Source organism: Littorina saxatilis, linkage group LG12 (genome assembly GCF_037325665.1).
Source record: "Littorina saxatilis isolate snail1 linkage group LG12, US_GU_Lsax_2.0, whole genome shotgun sequence".
Classification (NCBI taxonomy): Eukaryota; Metazoa; Mollusca; class Gastropoda; order Littorinimorpha; family Littorinidae; genus Littorina; species Littorina saxatilis.
Window position 1 is genome coordinate 43,459,269 of NC_090256.1, and position 12,064 is coordinate 43,471,332.

Here is a 12,064-nt window from a genome sequence, read left to right on the forward strand (position 1 = left end):
CTTCTCAATTCCAAGTCCACAATAACACATAATTCAGTCAAATAGTGAATGAATGTAAAAAGAAAACCTAAAAAAAGTAAATTCAACAGAATGTTAACAAGATTTAGAAGCAAAGATGAGTTATGAAAACAGCGTTGACTAATAACAATTGTAAATATGAAAAATGTGAAATCTTTTCTCTATAAGGTTAAGGTAAACTAAGTTGTTGTGTACGACAGTCACAGTTTTCAATTGCTGCTTACGTCTTTGTTTCGTGACCAGTATATATTCTTGATTGTGGTACTGTTGTGTTCCTGAGACTCTGCACTTTCCCTTGATGTAACTGGGTATATAACTGGATCAAACACGTGATTGTCGCTAATGAATAGAGTATTTAAGGTTATACTAATTGGAACCTGGCAGTGAGGAGGGTATAACCGCAACAGTTGTTCTACATCCGTATCTATCCATGTACGCATGTTTGGTTTTGATTATCCACCAGAGGAAGTAGATATTCAAAAATATATAACATTCAGTCAATAATCATTAGTTTGCTGCATGATTTCTACTTAGAGATAGTCAAAACCAAACATACGTACACGGGTACACAAGGAGTCGTTTAATGGGAATTAACAAAACATGCCTCCTCTCGGCCACTGCACAAAAAGAGAGAATGCGTTTTGTCATCATTTTCACGAGTTTTCATTCACAGCCAACTGGGAAATACATCTCATGTTCCCCATGCAATAAATCCCCGGTTCCCATAGTTGCAGGAAGCAGGTTATACATGGATAATCAAAAGCAAACCCAATAGAAACGCTCGGGGATTCTTCGGCTCTTTTCATTGGCGTTTCCCCAGACCTAGACAGACGACACTGCTTTGCAAAGTTCCAAAAACGAACTGGCAAACTGGCAAAAGTAAACAAAATACAAAACTACTTCATGAAAGGTCATAAATTCATCACAAACAAATGAAACCTAGCGATATGTTTTCTCTTCTTACAAAGTCAAGGAGTGCGTGTATCTGTGTTTCGATACACAGACGTTCGGAGAAACACGAACGTCAAACCAATTGACCCCTGACACACACATTTTGACCCGTGCGCAAGACGTTGTATCGATAAACGAAGCGCAAATAAGAAATAATAATAAAAGCAAAGAACATAGCAACAAGAAATGCAAACATCTAACAAAGCCGAGCAAGCAGAATGACAGGTCTAATGAAAAACAAAGAGACAATGAGTCGGAAACAAGATCGCGATTCTTTCCTTCGCTGCACGACGCAAATCTTCTGTGACCTTTGACCCAACGTGCCTTGCTGCACGATGCAAATCTTCTGTGACCTTTGACCCAACGTAGCTTCCACATTCGATCACTAAGCTTACTATTTACAGCTGAAAAACGAGGGGGTGGAATACTGAGAGGAACCTACAGAACTGTGCATCCTCAAACCTGACATACTTATCTCAGCATGTTATGAACTCAAAACACAGAGAAAGTTGCTTTCACACCCCAGCTTTGATTGTAACAACGTGCTGGGGCCCCAAAACATGTATTATCGAAACGGAACTCGTATTTCAAAGCATGTCTCCCTGTGTTGATTTGCACTTATTTTCTCAATACCAAAATGATGACAAAAAACGATGTTTGGTGGCATATCATCTTTTGTTTCATATTAATTGACCAAGGCCTTCGGCAACAAAAGTCGATACGCCCCCCGAGTACCGACAAAAAAACTGGTCTTTCAACACCCCATCAAACATCTTATAATGTCTTATACAGGCTAAATAGTTCGCCTCTTAAGGACAAGATATGGGTTATATCATTCGAGTTTTACGCCCTCATGGCTTTTGACGATATACACATTCACAAGTGTATGCGTCATGCGTCATGCGTCATGCGTGTTTAGGTGGTATCAGCCATCTGCTCTTATGGCAGAATGACCGAGGTCTTTTACGTGCCACTGTGGTGACACGTGGGTGGGACATGGCTTCCGTCTCTGGGTCTGCACATAAAGTTGACCCGTGTCCGTCCCGGCCCGAATTCGAACCTGCGACCTTCCGATCACAAGTCCAGTGCTCTACCAACTGAGCTACCGGGCCCCCCTGTATTTCACACAGTGTTCACAACTGCATGGTTACAACTAGTGTGTTCAAAAGTGGAACACTTCAATTTACAATGTACGTTAACATGTTCCAGCACTAACAAACACACTAGATCCGAACAAAATCGCTGAAAAGGTTGACCATTTTCTGAATACACTAGTGCTATTTTCCAAAATGTATAAACACCATTTCAAACCTGTCACTTCTGACTGTTTTGATTCACAGAAGAGCATGCAAACAGTCTCTTGCAATTCCAAAGGTAGAATTTGCAAAGCAAACATTGGTGACAATCAAAACATACGATATAGATGATCACCCCAACACTGCTGTCGTATCGGAATGAAGGGCTATGATGATGTGACAGAAACAATAGGAAAAACCCATGCCGTACCTTAATTATCTTCAATTATATCGCACCGTTAGATAAGTAGGAATTTCACAAAACCCATTTAATAATGACCAGAAGTCACCGCATATCTGTGCAAATCCATCAGTCGTTTGCGGGCATCAACATTATAAGCTGACTGTAATGACTTGTTGATGAGAGGTTCGGCACGCGTCGGACATGTGTACATCCGTTCGTTGAGTTAGTGTTTTTCATATTCAAAGGTGCAAACATATAGATATATATAGAAAACACGTGTTTGTTTGTTATTTTTACATGCACACTTGTAAACACATTTCTGTTGCACGTTTTGAACACTTTGTGACATAGTACATATTGTACAAAAGTTTAACACACAGTGTGTTCATTAGTGTTCAAATGAACACTAGTCTTGTGCACACTATATGTTTACAATGACAACAACAATGACAACAACAACAATGAAAACAACAACAATAACAACAAGTCGCGTAAGGCGAAAATACAATATTTAGTCAAGTAGCTGCCATTTTTCAGCAAGACCGTATACTCGTAGCATCGTCAGTCCACCGCTCATGGGAAAGGCAGTGAAATTGACAAGAAGAGCGGGGTAGTAGTTGCGCTAAGAAGGATAGCACGCTTTTCTGTACCTCTCTTTGTTTTAACTTTCTGAGCGTGTTTTTAATCCAAACATATCATATCTATATGTTTTTGGAATCAGGAACCGACAAGGAATAAGATGAAAGTGTTTTTAAATTGATTTGGACCATTTAATTTTGATAATAATTTTTATATATTTAATTTTCAGAGCTTGTTTTTAATCCGAATATAACATATTTATATGTTTTTGGAATCAGCAAATGATGGAGAATAAGAGAAACGTAAATTTGGATCGTTTTATCAATTTTTATTTTTTTTTACAATTTTCCGATTTTTAATGACCAAAGTCATTAATTAATTTTTAAGCCACCAAGCTGAAATGCAATACCGAACCCCGGGCTTCGTCGAAGAATACTTGACCAAAATTTGAACCAATTTGGTTGAAAAATGAGGGCGTGACAGTGCCGCCTCAACTTTCACGAAAAGCCGGATATGACGTCATCAAAGACATTTATCAAAAAAATGAAAAAAACGTATGGGGATTTCATACCCAGGAACTCTCATGTCAAATTTCATAAAGATCGGTCCAGTAGTTTAGTCTGAATCGCTCTACACACACACACACACAGACACACAGACACACAGACACACACACACACGCACATACACCACGACCCTCGTTTCGATTCCCCTCGATGTTAAAATATTTAGTCAAAACTTGACTAAATATAAAAACAAAAAAAACCCAACAACAACAACAGACTTAAGTGCAAGGTTTTGCATGTAAACATCATGATTAAAGCTATATATACACTCTTCAAAAAAAGTTAAGGATCACTTTTTTACAAGCATGCCACACAAAACAGACAAGACCGAATTCTTTTTTTTTAAATTATATAATTGAACAACCAAGGAGTAATGACAAACAAAGCAAAGATCGAACGCGGCAGCGACAATTTAGCTAGAGTGTGTCAAACGTGACAACCCTCGAAAATGGAATTCACAACAATGTGAATCAGTGTCAATAACGCGTGTGCCCTCCGTTGTGTGCCAGGCATTCAACACATCGTTGGCACATGGAGTGGATCAGGTTGCATATGAATGCTCTGGGAACTCCATTCCACTCCTGCTGGAACCATTGCAGCAGTTGACCCAGATTGGCAGGAGGAGGGTGATGTTGCTGTACCCGACGACAAAGCTCGTCCCACATGTGCTCTATGGGGTTCAGGTCCGGGCTGTTGGCTGGCCACAGCATCCTGTTGACCCTGGCCTGCTGGATGAAGGTGTTTACAGCTGCAGAGCGATGGGGAGGTGCGTTGTCATCCTGAAGAATCGCGCGAGGGCCGATCGCTTGGAGGGCTGGAACGACCAGGGGTTGCAGGATCTCATTCTGGTAGCGGACACCGGTCAAGTTGCCCACTACATGGTACCGAGGTGTCCTTAGACGTGTGCTGATCCCTCCCCAGATCATCACAGAGCCTCCGCCAAAACGCTGTCGTTCCATAACAGCGCCTTCTGCGAAGCGCTCTCCGCGACGCCTCCACACTCGGATGCGACCATCAGCAGGTTCCAAGCAAAAGCGGGACTCATCTGTAAACAACACCTGAGCCCACTGCTGACGTTGCCACCTCACATGTTGAGTGCACCAGGCTCAGCGAGCTGCTCGGCCCTGATTAGCAGTCAAGGTTGTTCCTCGGACTGGACGCCTTGCACGCAAGCCAAATTTGTGTAAGCGGTTTCGGATCGTCTGACCACTAACAACAGTGTTGGTGGTAGCTTGTAGGCGTTGCCTAATGTTGTTTGCCGTAGCCATTCTTTGTTGCATGGCCTGCCTCTGAATGAAGCGATCCTCTCTTTGTGTGGTGACTCTGGGCCGACCAGAACGTTGTCGCTCCTGCACTCTTCCAGTTGCTTGGAATCTCTGTTTTAGTCTGATGATGACAGAGGGAGCCACTGCAAGCCTCTGGGCCACTTGCCTGGCAGCAACACCGTCTTGTAGCCATCCCATTGCCCTTCCTCTTTTCAAATCGCTCAGTTTTCTTCGTGGGGGCATGTTGTTACTGTGCATAATTGTGTCAGTGTGTCAACCTTTAAACACAAGCTGGTGAGCCATGTTCATAGCCAGGACCCTGTTGTAGCACGTGCATCACAACCTTTTGCCCTGGCATGCGTTCCGCTAATTTCATGGGGCTATAAAAAACACCCTTTTTCTTCCAAAATGCAGAAGCTTTTGAGAAGTCCCACAAAGAGAAATAACTCTGCCTGCCAAACAAAATTCTAGGTCAGGACTCCTTGTTCATTTGTTAATTCAAACACATTAATCTTTTAATTATTATGTCGATGTTTAATTTTTTGGCAATTTTTTATAATTGGATCCGTTTTTTCAACCGATCCTTAACTTTTTTTGAAGAGTGTACATACTGTCTGCATGTCAACATGGTTGTTTCACTTCACCTCGCACGTGTTCCGTGACTAGATGTCTTTGTGTGTAATATAACAGCAAGTTATATCGTAATCTCATATAAAAGCTATAGTTACCAGAGAAGACCCTTCCTCTGCCTTAATGAAGTGTAATTAGTGGTGGATTTGTCTATTTTGGTGAAAATCAGTCATAATGACAGTACCCTACGAGGCCCATAAAATAATTATATGCTCATAACACTATACTGATGATAATCTGGTAGTTAAGGGGATTGTATAGTTTCTGACAAACAGAAGTAAGTCTTCTTCTTCGTTCATGGAATAAAACTCCCACGTTCACTCATGTTTTTGAACGAGTGGGTTTTTACGTGTATGACCGTTTTTACCCCGCCATTTAGGCAGCCATACGCCGCTTTCAGAGGATGCGTGCTTGGTATTATCGCGTTTCTATAACACACCGGTCTTGTGCTTGCGTGTACACACGAAGGGGGATGAGGCACTAGCAGGTCTGCACATAGGTTGACCTGGGAGATCGACAAAATCCCCCAGGCGCGATCGGGATTCGAACCCACAACCTTCCGCTTGAGAGGCCGGCGTCATATCCACTAGGCCATTGCGCCCGTCCAAACAGGAGTAAGTAAGTCCACGGAGTGTTTCCTTACGCCGAAACGACACATTTAAAAGAGAAGAGGTATCTGAAACCTGATTTCAAACAAAAGAAAGTCAGTCTTGGGTTTGACAGAACACGGGCGTATATTCAGAAGAAAAGAAAATGAGAAAAACATTAAACTTGAAAAAGAAAACAGAAAAAGACGAAACTGCATAGGCACAGTCTGAGAAGAACAGACAGACATGCAGACAGACAGACAGACAGTCAGACACATCATGACTGAACACAGCTAGTTCAGACTAGTGTACCCCTACAGCCTCGTTCCCAATTGTATCCTGCACAGAACCTCGTTTTCGCTCACCTCTCGTTCAACGCCGCAGGGGCCCAAACGCAGACGCTAACCGAAGGGATTTGTTGGCGCGAAATTGATTGGAAAAGCCTGTCCGGGCTCTAACGGTGATTGAATCGTTTGGAAAAGATTTAATGGCGATTAGCCGTATTGGGCGTTATTAGGCGACGATCATTCCCTGCCTTGCCTTTTTACGGCGTCAGTCGAGCAGGAGAAATGGCGGATTGCTGACGGTTGACAAATGACTGTGGTTCCTGGCACTGTGGAGGCGCTCTCTGCTCGCTGGCACTATCATGCAATTACCAAGCTTGGGGTGTTACGCGTCTTCGTAAATCTTACACCTCCATCCATTCCCAAACTCCATTTCACCACACCACTCCTTCCAATGTCGGCTTTTCTTCTTCCACCCCTTCCCTTTCCATGTTTTAGACACCGCGTCGGGGAGGATTTGGATGTCACCCAGCTTAACTCTTAAAGCACCACAAAATCAATTTGTTACCAACATTTAACACTCTGAAAGAAAGCCGGTTTGCCTGAAATTATTATCCATTCACGTGTAATGCAAACCATAGCGACAAGAATAGAGTAAATGACACAATGGGGTCAGCTCGACAGATCAAAGGATAGTTGAATTCAAGAGAGGATAGACCCAAAGGCCCGCTTAAATATGCATGCGATTTTTGTTCACGAACGTCGACTCAATACCGCCTTACTGGATCCATCGACGCTTGAAACTGTTCTTAGTCGAGTGGACACCCCCCCCCCCCCCCCACACCCCCCTCTTTCAAGACCCCCCAATTTAAGACTTCCTCCCCTTGAATACCTTGTTTTCTCAAACTTTTTGTTCATAACCTCCGCACATTTACCCCCATTTTAAGACCCCCTCCGGCCGGGCGGGGATGTAGCTCACTCGGTAGCGCGCTGCATTTGTATCCAGTTGGCTGCTGTCAGCGTGAGTTCGTCCCCACGTTCGGCGAGAGATTTATTTCTCAGAGTCAACTTTGTGTGCAGACTCTCCTCGGTGTCCGAACACCCCCGTGTGTACACGCAAGCACAAGACCAAGTACGCACGAAAAAGATCCTGTAATCCATGTCAGAGTTCGGTGGGTTATAGAAACACGAAAATACCCAGCATGCTTCCTCCGAAAACGGCGTATGGCTGCCTAAATGGCGGGGTAAAAAACGGTCATACACGTAAAATTCCACTCGTACAAAAAACACGAGTGTACGTGGGAGTTTCAGCCCACGAACGCAGAAGACTGAAGAAGAAGACCCCCTCCTTTTTTAAGACCTGATTTTCTCAGATTTGTGGAGGTCTTTAAGGGGAGGGGGGGGGGGGGGGGGGGCACCGTGTAAAGCCTGAAGTTTACACACAACATAAGAGAAATCTGTAATAGTGGTTGTATCGATCCCTTTTGCCCAATTTTTCCTTATCCCCATATCCGCTTTGCCCCATGATCATTTTGCCCCAAGCCACTTCGCCCCGTTTCGCCCCGTGTTCGCCCCATTTTTTTGTTGTGACATTTCACCCTTCACACCATAATCGCCCCGTGATCAGACCTGTATGCACTTGCATAAAAATACAATATTTCTTGTCTTCCAATACGATTTTGTGGCATAATAACCCGGTTAGTTGAAAAAGAATTCACATGCTATCTCGGATCTTTTAAACGCTAATATATATATATAACTTTGACGTTTGCTTTCCTTAAAATTACCATCGGTAATTGGCCTTCCAGTATCGTTCATACTACTGGGGAACCCCGCACCCTGATTTTCTCAGATTTTTGGAAGACGGAAGGAGCTTTCCACTGCAGTCATATCTCCCCCACACACGTGAAAGGAAAAGATTTTGCAGGGCGCGCACTCCTCCAAGCCTGGGGGGTGGGTGGAGTGATGGAGCTGTTTTATTTCAATGAGGGCGTAATTGCACTGCCGTACATCAGCCTGCGACCAGCACGATGGCGGGGCAAGTGGTCGCTAGTGGTCGCATCGCACGACCACCTCTCATTTGTCCTTGACATCTGAAGGCGTCCTTTTACATGCAGTGGACACTCTCTCCATTTGCCCTTTGACGGCTGTAGTTTATGTGTGTGTGTGTGTGTGTGTGTGTGTGTGGGTGTGGGTGTGTATGTGTGAGTGTGTTTTATTCAGTCAACTCTTGTTTGATCCTCCGCCAGAGTGCTTGCGTCTGTGTTAACTATTTCATTCAAAGAAATGAATACAAATTACGGTTTAGGAACTTTAATCAACCAACCGACCCATCGACCAACAAAAAAACCATGTCAAACAAATACAAAATAGCGGCAGCAACAGCAGCCGCAGCAACAACAACAACAACAACAACAACAACAACAGCAACAACAACCGAAGAAGAAGTCAGGAAACTGTCACTTTATATAATAGTATTGGCTTAAAGTGTTGTTTTCAATCATAAAAATTATCTCAATCTTTAACAAAGAAATAGGAACAACGGTATCAAGAGAAGGAAAAAAAGAAAAGAAGCAAACAATTAATGGAGAAAGCCACCCAGAGCAAAAGGGCAGCCTCAACTTTCATCCACAGCAAAACGCCAGCCTCAACTTTCATCCACAGCAAAACGCCAGCCTCAACTTTCATCCACAGCAAAACGCCAGCCTCAACTTTCATCCACAGCAAAACGCCAGCTTCAACTTCATCCACAGCAAAACGCCAGCCTCAATTAATTTCATCCACAGAAAAACGCCAGCCTCAACTTTCATCAACAGCAAAACGCCAGCTTCAACTTTCATCCACAGCAAAACGCCAGTCTCAATTAATTTCATCAACAGCAAAACGCCAGCCTCAACTTTCATCCACAGCAAAACGCCAGTCTCAACTTTCATCCACAGCAAAACGCCAGTTTCAACTTCATCCACAGCAAAACGCCAGCCTCAACTTTCATCCACAGAAAAACGCAAGCCTCAACAGTCGCGTGTATTACCTGCAACATTAGAAATATTTTAACTCTTTCCGGAATCAAAAGGAGGTGTTGCACAGTTGAACCCCTTTTTAACACCCACCCCCACACCCCAATATTAATAATTTCCCATTCTAAGACCCTGCCTTTTCCCGATTTTCATCTTTAGATTAACCTCCAATCTAACACTCCCTCTTATATAATATATTTGCTGTTTTTTAGGTTGTCTTTTTTGTTGAGATGTGTTAAGGTCCTACAAGGGGGGTTCCTCTGTATTGAGAGCAGGGGACGTGCAGCACAGGGAGGGGATCAGGCCAAAGAGGGCAGGGAAGTGGTGGGGGGGGGGGGGGGGGGGAGGAAGTGGCGTGTTTTATTTCTGCTGCTTGACACTATGACGGATTAACCTGGCTCCCCTACCCCTCTATTAGTGGGCGCGGTCCGCTGGCACGCGCTCATTATCCATGATAGATATTCATCAGGGTGATAGCCACCCGCCTCCACCCGGGCCCAGCTATAGTTCCCTATACGCTCGCCATCCCATTGTGTAGTTGTACCCCCAGCAAACCACGCTAATAATAATAAGCATTCTGCATCGCACAATATTCCTTGTCTTCAAACACCAGCGACAATTCGCGGAGGTTGCCCTTCGTAGGCTGCCCTAAAGACCAGCTTTCGTGTGTGGCGACAAATTGCCGCTTAATTTGCATGTTGCCTCTGCTGTCTTCATTGCGGGAAAAGTTGGCTGAGTGTGGAGAACTATGGGCATGAGTAATTAGAAACAACACGGCGCTGACTGCAGAATAACCACGAGGGAAAGCAGCACCGACAAATTGTGGTTAATATGCACGTTTCCTCTCTGTCTTCATTTTGGGAAAAGTTGTTTGGCAAAGTTTGCGAGATGAGATGTGAAAGACAAGTGCAGAGGAAAAGGCCACTTTAAAATGTATCTATATATAAGGGCACATTTATAAGTTTATTCTGTTCTGCTCTTTATTATATCATAAAGTCCATGGCTTTGTAAACATGTCTTTGAATAAAATACTGTTTAACCCGGAGTTCGTGAGAAATATGGACGTGAGATATAATAGAGAGACAAGCGGCAGAGGCAATGATGGTTCACGCACAATACAATACAATACAATACAATACAATACAATACAATACAATAATCTTTATTCATCTCTAAAAGAGAAATTACAAGCTTGACTGTGTGTCTGTAAAATCAATCAATTAATCAATCAATCAACCATGCATGTAGTAACATTCACATCGCATATTCACATCATATCGTTACACGCAAACATTGTACCCACACACTTACTAAAATAAGCCTACAAATAGAAGCAATGCATTGCCTGTTTAAAAATTATATCACATTATCACCTTATCACACTTTAACCACATTATCTTCTCACATTTGTATCCTATAAGTCAATATAACTAACAGCAGAGAAAAACAACTGATAAAAGGATGTAAAGATTATGCCGTTGTCAGAGCGACCACCAGTGACAGCGATTGGAAGCAGACTGATAGCACCAGTGACCGCAAATAACATGCGGGATTGCTGGTACACACGTTGTGCACGCGCTTGTGTGTCCCTTGTGTTGAACTCTTCATTATCTTCCTTGTCTGGGTGGGTCAGTGTCGCGGGGTTCTTGAGACGAGGTTTTTCTAAATTAGCTTGCTCTCGTTCTTCAGTTCTGTGTGAATACCGTTACTTTGTTATTGTTCAAGGATTATCACACTCAATAGTTTTTGATTTTGCTTGTCTGCAGAACTATAGTTAAGTGTATTGTGTATATATATATATAAAACAAAAGGCAAAAATAGTTAAGCATATCGTACCGCCACAGTTTTTTTCCCGTTCATGTGTACTGTTCCAAGTGTCTTGTTCCTGATTGTGGTGAAAAGGCTTAAGATTTAATTAAGCTTATTGAAATCTAATATCTGAAATGTTCGCTTACCTCTTATTACGCGAGTAGCAGTCTCGAAGTGCAGTTATTAGATTTGACCACAAAGTTATCATCTACATATATACGTACGGTATTAATGAATTTCTGGTTTGACTGATATCACAAGACACCCAAGTTTCTGCAGAGGAGAAAAACTACTGTATATACTAGCCCTCCTATACAGAGTTTCTAAATTCGTTGTTTCTACTCACCACCACCACCCCACCCTCTCCCCCTCCCCTTTCCATTCCCAACTGAATCAGTGAGCCTCATCTCTTTTCTTCGACTTGAAGCTCATCTTTCACATGACAAACCGGGAGCAAAACATCAATTTCTCGTGTACAAAGAGAGCTTAACTTTTATACCGAGCTCTCCTTTTCATCCCCTTGCGTGTGACACGACCAACCCCACTAAAGGAGAAACAGATGAGCAATTATGCAAACAGGTAATCAAGACGCCAAACCGCCGTCACAAACTGAAAACTTTAAATTTATTAGAACGTCCAAAATTCCGAAATGAGTGTTTGCCAGGGGGCGGCAACGCAAAACTCGATACGTTCTGTCTCCCTTTATTGGCATAATTTACAAACCCGGTCGTCTCCCTTTGAAAAATGGGTTTATAATCGGGATAGTCTTGTGCTATAATTACGTAATTACTCACGTTCAGATGCTCTTTATTGGGATAATCCGAACAGACAACCGTATCTTCTCCTAGTCTGCAGAAACTGACTGTTAAACTTCATTTA